The following is a 12,051-nucleotide window of genomic DNA, read 5'->3' as shown; positions in this document are numbered from 1 at the left end:
ATACCTAACGTGTTATTTATGTAATAATAAGTCTGCTGTTCTTAATAAAAACAAGCGCTGTTCTTGTCAGAGGATGTGATGTCACATAATATTCCACTACTTGGAGCATTTTAGGAGAGTTGCAGAATCTTTTACCTTTTGCTATGCAGAGAAGAATTTAAAAATGGTCAATTGATTCCTGTATGTTTTCATTTTTTGTAAATGATCATGTTTTAATAGTGTTGAGGTTCCGAATGTGTTTTCACAGAGAATGACAGCACACACTAAGGGCATCGTGAATGACCCTGGGCCCAACCAGGGCCTGTTGGGTCAGGCTACATAAACAGGCAATCAATCAGAGACATCCATTGGTCATGATGTCACACAACTTCTATCTTAGAGAGCTGTCTATGCTGAGAATGCAGAGAAAGTATTAAAAGTTTAACATGAGTTGAAAAAGCGCTTTCTATGCAAAAAGGTGTATGTGGGGGAGAGCGAGATTTATGTCTTTGCAGACCATCGATCTTTCGTTGCCTTGTCATCTCATTGCGAAGAGCAATATTAAATTGAAAGGAACAAAATGTAATCTCTCTTCTAGCATCTGCAAAAGTCATTCATCTCCATTTCTGCAGAAGTTTCCGGAGGTTGTGATTGGGTCATATCGTACTCAGAATGACAGTGAAGTCTAACGTCATAAATCAGGTCCATTGAATCTAATGACACTTAATAATATTCACTCCCGTCAATGTGGATGAGAGAGCAATCATGTTGGCAATGAGCTTGTCACCAAGGAGATGCACCCTTAGGATAAACAGAGATTATTTATGGAGGTACATCTCCTAATGGGAGCTTTCACATAGACGTGCAATATTGTTTTTGGACTCAGTGTTACAGAAGGCAAAATGTGCTCTGTTCAGCTAATGAACTCATATTGACGACAGGTTTTGCAGACAAATGTTCAAAATGGGATTTATTGCATAAGTGAGGGAAATCTGTCTTGTTGATTAGATTTTATCAAATACACCAATCAATCAATGAGGTTAATTTAAAATGCTGTACATACAGTATTTAAGTGCAGTATTCCTGTTGCTTTGTACACCCAGTAGTGGCAATTATAATATAGTTATAGTATTATAATGACAAATTGCACAATAAACACCGTACAGTTTATAGTTCATAACCACAGCTATTTAATGTAGGGTGATGTGGCCACTTTGATTTGATTTATATCCGTAAAACATTTATTCCAAAAACATAGACGCTAAATTGTTCTTTGTGGCCCTGCTCCAGATGACATCAGTAGGAAAGAATCACCGTTGCAACCAATGGGCTCATCATATGGAAACCCACTGCTGCTGGTGTCAGGAAAGAAAATGGCAAAAGAAGTAACAACAAAGATGAATCAAAGAGAAAACTACCAGCTCCCATGCAATGCTACCTAAACAACTGCGAATCGGAGGATGATGCGTTTGTTTGGCAAAGCATGCTCCATTCACCAAGGCGAGTCATGGAAAATCCTTTTGAGCTTCCATCCCACCCAGAGTGAGTGTGTTTAGACAACCCCTAGACAACCCTGCACGGGCCAGGCCCTGCAGACAAGCTCACAGGGGACTCCAGAGGAACAAAGCAGAGTTTAGGCTTGACTCAGGTGTCCTCCTTAAGGGAAGCCATCGCTCATGTTATCACCTTTGTATGAGCTTCCCAGATGGAGAGAAAAACTAAACTTGAGCACTCTGGTTTACCCGTTATCACCACCACAGACCATGTTTTGGGGAGTGTTAACCGTGCGTGCACAGATGAATGCTATCTGCTTATATGAGTCAGTGTCTCGTTGTGTGTCAGGTGCTATTAGCTCCATGTTTTTGTGTCTGCACAGTGTTGTTTGTACAAGAATGAGCTGCTACAAGCCCAGGGACACAAATCACACACGGAAGGCCGGAATCATGACTACAGTGTTAATGTTTAGTAAGACATACCGTGAGTCAACCATTGCTTGATGTGCCTTGTTACAGTATCAATTGCTCAATCATGAAGAATTTACAATCGCAGAATAGAATGTACAGTACGTAAAGATGGATCGATGTTGGTTGCATGGCTCTAAGGATGTCAGTGTTTGTCCACTACTCTCAAAGGCGCCAGATAAACTCGTGTTGTGTATGCTTTGTTCATGTACCACCACACCATGACATGATGCTTAACCATGAACTTGCTTAACATCAAAACATAACATGTATTTGTGCATCTGTATGATGATTGTCACAAAGCATCATTGTGCTGTAGTACAGCCTCAATAGGTCTTTACAGTGATGCTCTTTGTGAAGGAAAACACAGATAATGTTGTGTTAACGTGGCTGTGGACTATTAGCACAGTGCTTTGATAGGCCTGGTTTGCACTAAATTTGAACATAAGAGATTTAACAGCTGCTTCAATAGCCCACCCTCTGTACTTGGTCGTCAAGTGTGACCACTTCCACTCTTCTGTAGCTGGACTGACATTTCAGTGCAACACAAAGAAGCTGCTTTCGTTGTGTTGAAAAAGCATCGTTTGGACGGTCTTTAATGGTACCAGCTCTTAGAGCGTGATTGATTTATTCTGTCTGGCTCAGGATGGTTCCCCGACTCATCGCCTCTGTGCTCCATTCCCCTTACTTGGCAGTGACTCAGTCAGGGTCTAAGTTTCTGTTAAATCTTTGTGTGTGTGTGTGTGTGTGTGTGTGTGTGTGTGTGTGTGTGTGTGGCTGCGCAGGTTGACGAGTAAGAGAATGAATGATTCACAGCAGAAAGCAGACTAAACGTAACCAGTGTTTCACACACACTAAAACTCCAGACCATGACTCCAAATCCCAGTATGCCGTCTCTCACTGATGTACTCGCCTAATTTTCCACTAATTTTTCACCAGGGTCACTTTTGCTATCCCAAATTCATCTGTCACACATTTCCTCAAGCTCACTGGCCAATTAGAGTAATCAGAAACAGGTGGAAATAGGTTTACACCACAGATCCCGTGTGTGTAAGTGCGAATGTGTTTCTGCTGTATGTGGACGTAAGACAGAGTTGGAGAGACAAAAAAAGAAGAGAGGAAATAGAGGAAGGGTTGTATATACGTTTGTAAAAGGCAGCCTTCTGAAAGAAACGCATGTGTGTTTGCACAGATATGTGTGACTGACATGGGATTGTTATGTGTCTAAACCACAGCAAGAGCGAAGGTTCCTGCAGTCTGATTAGGACCCAAACACTGTCTGAGTCGTCTGGATTTGTGTGATCAAGTGCTTAGATTGCTCCAATGGAAAGACACAGGCTGAACACTTGTGACGTGAGGGTTCATGCAGTAGCAGAGACCACGGGATTGATGAATGGAGGGAGTTGTGCAAATAAACCAACCCAGTCTCAAAATATACTCTAGTTACACTGGCCCACAACACAAAATGTCATGGTCACTAAAAGTTTATGAAAATAAAGTATGTTCAGCATTAAAACACATTTGATGTCAAAAGCATATTAAATGTTGCGTTTTCCTCCAAAAATGTAAAGAATGTCAGCCATTTTCTTTTGTTTCTGCTGCCAGAAACGACAGCCACATGAAATGAGTGGCTATTGCACGTTTTGATGTGAAACTTGGAATAACAAAGCAGTGTTTAGTCAACTAACGTATGGCTTGATGAGAATGAAGACTTCAATGGGTTAGTCAAAAGCTGATGGAAATACTTTGTCAGAGCTGAGATAATGTTTACTTAATCATATATTATATCAATTCTGTGTTTCAACTTCTGGCAGCAGTTTATTAACTGCATCTTATTACACGATTCAACTCCACATGTTGTGTGAGGTCAAAATGACAGGGAAAAGGTATAAGTAGACATGCAAAGTAGTTTTTTAAATTGTTTGTTGTCTCCACCTGATGGTAGTGACATTGCTGAAGTTTCCTTGCATAACACTCTGAATGGTTTCCATATTAATGGAGCGCTGTTCTGCGGAGGACCCTGAGGGAATTTCAGCTCACTGCCCACTCAGGTTTCACTTAACTTGGGCGAGAATATGCAGTGATGGACAATTTCATCTTTACAAACATTTTAGAGACAATCGTGTAATTTTACTCCAGTTTAATTTACATATACATTTTGACAAATATTAATTCACTGAAGTGGTATAAGAAGTACTCCGAATGTTTACCTAAGTACAAGTGCACCATAACATGTCAAACTTTTGTAGCTGATAAAAGTGCAACTATTTTTAGCTGCTTTATATACAGGTAATTTACGCCACTGGTTCACATGACAAATCTGATAAATTGTGAGACTGTTAATAGGGAAGATCTCATAATTTGTAGTCCTTTAAAATTTCAAATATGGAATTTTGGGTCCACCTTTGTTGTGTCTGGTTTAGGTGACATTACACACAGTTTTTTCTTTAAGATTACAGCCCGCGATTTACTGAGTAGGTATAGCAAACTTACTATGTACTTATTAGTAACAACGTTGTACCTCCACAGTACCACTGGATAAATATTTGTTTTTACTTAACAATAAGCGAACTTTGGGGAATATTATTCTCATCTTGTTACCCAATTATTCCCCAAGGTCTGTTTGGTCATATCAAGTAACAACAATGCATCCAGAGATCTGGTGGAGGTACACTGTTGTTACTATTAAGTACACGTTAAGTTTGCTGTACTTACCCTGTGAGTGACCACCAGAAACAGATCGCTGTTCCCATAAACTCTATTGAACAATTAAAACACTGAGTCATACTTAGTGGACTTAGGCCAGTACAGAGGCAAAATATTGTCCCACTTCAAAACGAGACAGTTCACATACTACTGTGCAATGGTCTGTCTCTCAGTTTCCGCTCTGTCCACAGCTCTGTCTGCTACCATCTGTCCTGTGATTTCAACATAGCTTATCTTGTTGTCTAAATATTTCCTGTCAAGGTTTAAGGAGTTTTCCAGGAGCACGGATGTTATGACAATCAGATGTGCAGTACTTGAGTTTTGGAACTGCGAGTAGCAGTAGAGCGCTTTTCTCATTTAGTCTTTGTTAATTGTGAATCCCTGAATGCTTTAACTCACCTTTTCCTTGAAGAAGTTATTTTTGCTAGCATAAATACTTAATCTATTGAAGTGTTTGATATTAGGTACTGTAAATATACTGTATAAATGTCCTAAAACATTTATGTTTTTTTTTGCTGCATATTGTATTTGTATGTCCACTTCAGTAAGCACACACAGAACAATTAGAAATTCCCACGTCTGAATCAGTCATTATTCATTTGTTTTTAAGGTGTGCTGCTGGGACTGTTTTTCCCATCCCCTGTTTGCCTATCCCGCAGACAGCATCTGCATGTACATGTACTGTATGAATGAGTGAACAAGCACTCCACCCAACGTGGAGGCTGCTGACACATCAAGCACCTCAGGGAGACACACACAATGTGCTTTTGATTTTCACACTTCACTGAATATCTCCCTGTCAATCTTGTGGTGCTTGGAGACGAGCTGAGCTCTTGCTTTGGCAGACAGACTCACCAGGAATGTCTGTCAGGACAACATATGTGACAGGTTGGAGTGAAACCGAGCAGGGCTTCAGGACCCAAATAATAAGATTTGAATCTTAATATTGTCACTGCTGTTGTCCACACACCTCTGTTCACTTCCAAAGACACATACTGTGACTTGTGTGATATAACCTGTAAAACATTGTAAAAGTCTGTGGCATGTTGACCTTTTGTCATTATTGGACTGTTATGCTTTTGTTTTTGAGGTGTTTTATCTCCTTAAATGCAAAACATTCTTTGTATTTAACATTTTTAGTCCCGATTTTTGCATAAACAATACACTCATATAATTTATTTATTTATTTATTTTTGCCCTGCCCATCTTTCTAACTGCCTGCCAGTCAAAGCATTGCTCATCACATACAGTACCTCATCAGTCTTTATCCATTGTTTGTATGAACAATGGTTTTTAAGAGATCTTGCAAAAACAGTGTCCCACGCAGTAGCTAATGTTATTTTAGGGGCCTTTGGATGGAAAAGTTAGAGAATGCCTGATGCTGTCCACAGCATTTCTGAGCATTATTTATTTCTAAGTGGTGTGGTTTGAGTGTGGGTTGATGTGAACTGTTTGCACTGCTTTGCTCCACAACATTAAATGATTTCATATGAAAATTTCAGGAAAACTAATGGCCTAACTAATCAAATTCACATCTATTTAAAGGAACAGCACAACATCTCATGATGCTGAGAGTTAATGATACCACTGTCATATCTGTGCCATAGACAAGAAGCAGCTTTGCTAAGTGCCAAGTGGCTCCAGTTCCTATTTAAACGCATAAATGTGATATTTTTGGTATGAAAGCTAGACATGTTTCTTGTCCTCTGTCAATATAAATGTGCTCTTTGAATGTGGGTTATGGTGAAATATGTTATTGTGAAGTTACAGAGGAATTTAACTGACATGCTGCAAGGGCACCATCTTTCTGTGAATATTTCATGGAGCTTTGGTTTGTGTCTCTACCTTTAGAGCATAAAAGAACCATTAAGGGATATGGAGACTTGTCATACATCTGGACATCATCATCATATCGCTTGTTAGCTGGGGGCCGTGCTGCTCTCAGACTCTTAATCTAAAGCCCTGTGGCGTTGACAGGGAGCCCCTGCACTTAAATGAAGAACATCGATCTCTCTGTTTCCAGGGTGGATGGTATTAAGTTGATCAAGTTTATAACCTCTCTTCGCACTTATTTTCTACATCTGAAGTGGCAACTTTGCAGGTGTTTTCACTTAAACACAGCCACGTTCATCTTCTTCCCTACTGTGACTCTCTCTGATGTGCTCATACTGTATCATGCATTGTCAAGCTGTTTGTATTCCGTGGAATTTTTCCTTTTCTAACAGCTCGCTGTTAGAAAACATCTGAGGTCCACGTGAGGATAGTCCATCATCTGCTGCCATGGATTTTCTCCCACATTGGTTTGGCGTAGCTGCCCATGTACCTGGAAACACATTGAGTCCAGTACCCATGCACACACAACAGAACACACTAAAAGGACATTTGGAATAAGTGAGATGGAAATCATTACAGTCCAGTGCTTGGGCACAGGGTATCCATGACGGCATTCACTTATTGTGGCAGACACGTGTTTTGCTCATGATGCTAATTCTCAGGTGGTTGAGAGGCCACCCACCAATGTCAGGGTTGGTGGTTCAGTCCCCAACTCCTACTGTCCAAGTGTCCTCGGGCAAGACACTGAACACTAAGTTGATCCCGCTGGGTCAGGTCAGCACGTTGCATAGCAATGTGTGACTTTACTTTTACTTTTTTAGCAGCTGAGTATCAAAATATTAAAGAAAAATACAAAGATGATCTAAGGTCATAAAAGATATGAACAGATATGAACATCTTGAGAAATGATATTACACATAATATGAAGCTACTGCTATTAGCTGGTTAGCTTACCTTAGCATGGACTGGGAAAGAAAATGTACATTTTTATTCCCCCTCATTTTTGAACAGCTTATGTACTTTGTACAGATGTAGTTTCTTCAAAATAAAAAAAAAAACAAATAATAATAAAAAAAATTTATCATGGATTAAAAACCTGTTGGTACATAAAGTGATTGAAATTAGCTGCACATTTATTAGCATTTTTTTAAGGACTTTAATCCCTATTTTTATTAATTACCATCCATTTCTTACGGTGAAATAATACTTTGTCACCTTTAAAAGTTTGTTGAACAAATATAAACTAAACTTGCAAGTGTGCGTATATTATCAAATAAAAATGCATGGTTTTCTTTGTGAGGTAATTTTGTAATTTACATCCTTCATCTTAAGTTAAGAATTTGAAGTAGAACTTTTAAGCATCATTCAAAGAAACACCACAACACCATTAACTAGTGCTGTTACCAGCAGCTCTAGAGCTCTTAATAAATGAAAACAGGAAGAGGGCCGCACACAGACTTATTTTCTCCAATGAAGCAACATCATTTTTCGGCCCCTGATGAAGATGCAGCCTGAAATATTCTGCCTTGATTAAACATGATGTTGCTTCTTTGATAAAGAAAAAATAGTGTGTATACGGTTTATTAAGTAGTGCTTTTACTTTTAGTTGGGTATTGTTTTAGGCAAGCGCTTGCAGTGAAATTGCCCATTTTGTGTTCTCAGACCACCTCTGATCCCATTCTTTGTATAAAAAGGGAGTAACTGAGATGTCAGATGTTTTTTTCCCCATCAATCTTTATTCAAGCTTTACCTATAAGAAACTTTAACCCAGATTTCTCAAGTCAAGGTGTTTTAGTGGAGATAAGAAGACAGTTTAGACAAATGACACCAAAGTGTCACTAAAGAGAACACGTGCTGAGCAAAACCTGCTACATTTTAACCTTGGAAGAGTTTTGATTTTCTTCTCAGTGTCGTTCCATTGTTACAAAGTCATTCACCTTGTTTCTTGTAAGCTACACTTTGAACGATACATGAGGCAGGAATGTCTAATTTATGGAAACAAATGGAGTGGAGGCACTCAGAGCCCCCTAAACTGCTGAGACAGGGAACAAGGGTTGAAACATAATAGCTGTGACCCAAATAGATTTTACAGCAGCTCCTTCGTCGTAGGGGAAGCTGACACATGCAGAAAACATCAAGCAGAGGTGAGCAGAAGTAGACATTATCTTGCTCTTTGCACAGTCTACCATCAAATATTATTGGGTTAAGCTCACTGCCATGCGAGCCACAGCCTGTGGAGAATGGATAGGAGCTGTGAAAGCCGGTCGTGCCAAGTCTTACATAACCATATCCAGGCAGGCTGTTTTTCAGCTCGCCCAAATCCTAAACCCAGCCCCTTTTTCCAGGTAACCTCTGAAAATTTTTCTTTGCATGAAGGAGATGATAAATTACAGCTCTGACAATGACAGAAAGCTGAACTGAAAAGATAATAAAAAAATGAAAATTTCAGGCTACTGAAGATCGAAACACTGGGAAGATTCATTGAGTAAAGAGCAAACAGTGGCCTACATTTTTCTGCAGCGTAGTATGAGCCGTTATGTGGTCTAGATCTCTTCTGATGATGGAAGCCAGGACCACCAAGCCCCGAGGGAGATGGGGATGGACATCAGTCTGTATCAGAAACCGCCATCTCCCTATAACAGGCCTCTTTCCAGGAGACGCTGCGGAGCCTCCATGGTGAACACCAGAAACTGCTGAGATTAAGTCATGGAAAATCCGGGGCCCCAAACGTTGTAATTGCTTGATTAGATAGACCTCACTCCCTCAACTATTTCTCTAGTCTTTCTTTCCCTATATACTATAACTACACACATGCTGATGAGAACATAAAGCAGAGAGCTCTGTCTGGAAGGTGTGCATGAATCCATGTGCCTCCACGTGCACACACCGCACCGGTTTGTTGGAACTGAATTATTGCCTGTCTCTTCTTTGTGGTTCTCTGATTTAGAGCCATACTTTCCACTTCAAACCACAGGACTCACGTGCCACTGTGCAGGTCGTGGATGATACCGCTGGGAGGAGCGTGGATGTGTGTGTTTGTGTGTTGGGGGAGGTGATTTGTGTCTTTTCCTTCCTGAATTAGAATGTCAGCATCGCCACCCGCTGTCATACTGTAAACACAAAACATGGGCTTTAATGAGAAACTGATCAGGAGACTGCAGTGGGTTTTTTCAGTCAGGGCTAATGAATCTGTCATACGGTGTCTTGTTAACCAGCAAGTGTCATTCATTATAAATATTATATAATTTGATCATAATATGATTCTTTATCATCTATTCCAGAGGATCTATTCCATTAACTGTGAGCTGCATTTGAGTTTACAGACCCACAGAGAGACGCTTGGCCCATTAAGAGCCCAGTATGTACTTTGCACTACAGAACACGTGTTATTCACAGCTCTCAGGGGGCCACACTTTTGATGCCTTTACGGCAAACTTAACATCAGCACTTGTTTATCTCTAGGGACACCCAAGGTGAATCTCCGTCTTGTCCAAGTCCTTATGCCACTTGAGTGGTAAAGTGCTATGAACGTCAGTAGACCTCGCCGAAGCTAAGGCTGTCCCCTGAAACGCAGCAAAGCAGCAGAACAGACAGATGAAATATTCATCTTTAATGTCCTGTGCGATGTCAGTCTATAAGATTACTTGTTCTCAAAGACAAAGTCTTGCCAAGAGGAATGGCTGTGAGATCAGTCTTGTCTGTGTGTGTTAATGTCTAAGGAATGATGGATTTCAGCATGTCTATAGAAAGTGGTGCAGTACACTACAGCTTTGGCTCTCATTTCTGATGCAGATAATAACCCAAATGATCTGACTTTTCTCAGTTGCTCCCATGCGATTATCAGAAGTCCTTGGCTCTCTGATAACATAGCAACACACTCATTCATCCAGTCAGCTCTGAGCTGTTCAACACATGGACACCAAGTCAAAGGATTTCCTCCTGTCATAGGTTTCTGCCATCCCTCTGAGTACACAGAAGACTTATGACATGCCCCCGTGCTGATGTCATTATTGTGTAAAGATTTAAGCAACAGATTGAAATACCTGCTGAGACAGAGAGTAGGTCTTTCCCGAGCATTTAATTTCATAGAAAAATATTTTGATTCCCCTTCACTGTGGTCTTTACTTGACTGCAGCTTAAAAAGCAATCTTACCTCAATATTTTAGTTTTGATTTGCATGTGTTTAAACATTTCACCGCATGCACTGGCACATTCTATCAATTGACCATTTTTGTTTAAAGCACAGTGTTCTGTAGCAGCTGGATGTGACTAATTGAGAGATAATAACTTCAACTATAAAATCAGCATTACTCTGAAAGCTAAACAACAGGACAATCAGGCTGCTGATTGTGAAATTGAGAACCTTTTTACCCAGTAAAGCCAGGACAACATTTTTCTTGGTATAAAAGTGTCACAATGCATTTCCAACATTTCCATAATAATAAAACAAAGTGGTCATTTTTACTGCAGACAAATTAACATCTCTTCTGGGAAGCAAGGTGATAAACCTATCAGCATCGACTAAGTCTGTGGAATAAACTCACCGCATGAAGTCATCAGCAAAATCCAAACTCTAGAAAACAGAGATTTGAGTTTTAATACAGCTATAAACTGAGTTATATTTAAACAGCATTCTGATGTTTCGGTTCAAATGTTATGTAAGCATTATAGGCCCTTTTAAGGAGGTTAGACTAAACAGAAACAGCTCAGTGGTTTCAGTTACAAACAGGAAGCTTCAACAAAGTGTGTGTGAGGTACGCACTGTGCTCACTCCTTGGAATTGGGTGGGCCCGCAGACATTGCACACAGGAAACATGAAGAAAGAAAGGATAACTAATGCAGAATAGCTTTGTTTTTATATAAATAATATATAAATATATTTTTTAACACCATTATGACATTTGCATGCACAGGTTTTAACATAATCCTTTTTAACCACATTAAACTGTGAAAAACATTCATTTGTCAGCGAAATGAAGGTGAGCCCAGCTCACACACTAATAATAATTATAACAAAGAATAAGGTTGCCAAACAAATACATTTCTGTGATACCTGTAATCATCTTCTGGACTGTAAAAATCACTTTGTGAATAGTTTTGTGAACAAAATTAGTACAGTAAGTAAGTATAGTTTTGTTGGTTTGTTAACCTTTGTCAATAACAAATCAGCACTTTAAGAAATATGTTTCAGTTTAAATACTGTCCGTCTAATAACTTCAAGACATGTATAAAGTTTGTGTTTTGGACATGTTTATCAGCGATGTTGGGAATATACTGTAGGTCTACCTTCATCCAGTTTTATGATCATAAACACTCAAATGCTGGGGTGAGTCAGAAGCTCAGTGGCATAAACTACATAATAATAATAATATACACAGTTAAAGGGGATCTTTCCTCAGATGCATCTCTCTCTCTTTCTCTCTGTTTGTGTTGCTTGATCTCGTAGTTATACAGCACACAGAGTCAGGAGGGAAGGTTAATAGGCTCCTGCCTGGAATCAAACCAGGAACCATATGATTACACTGTAAGCATCTCAATGCTGGAGACATCATGCAGGCACCACCAGACTGTG

This window comes from Channa argus, chromosome 16 (assembly GCF_033026475.1).
Source record: "Channa argus isolate prfri chromosome 16, Channa argus male v1.0, whole genome shotgun sequence".
Classification (NCBI taxonomy): Eukaryota; Metazoa; Chordata; class Actinopteri; order Anabantiformes; family Channidae; genus Channa; species Channa argus.
This window is presented reverse-complemented; position numbering follows the sequence as displayed.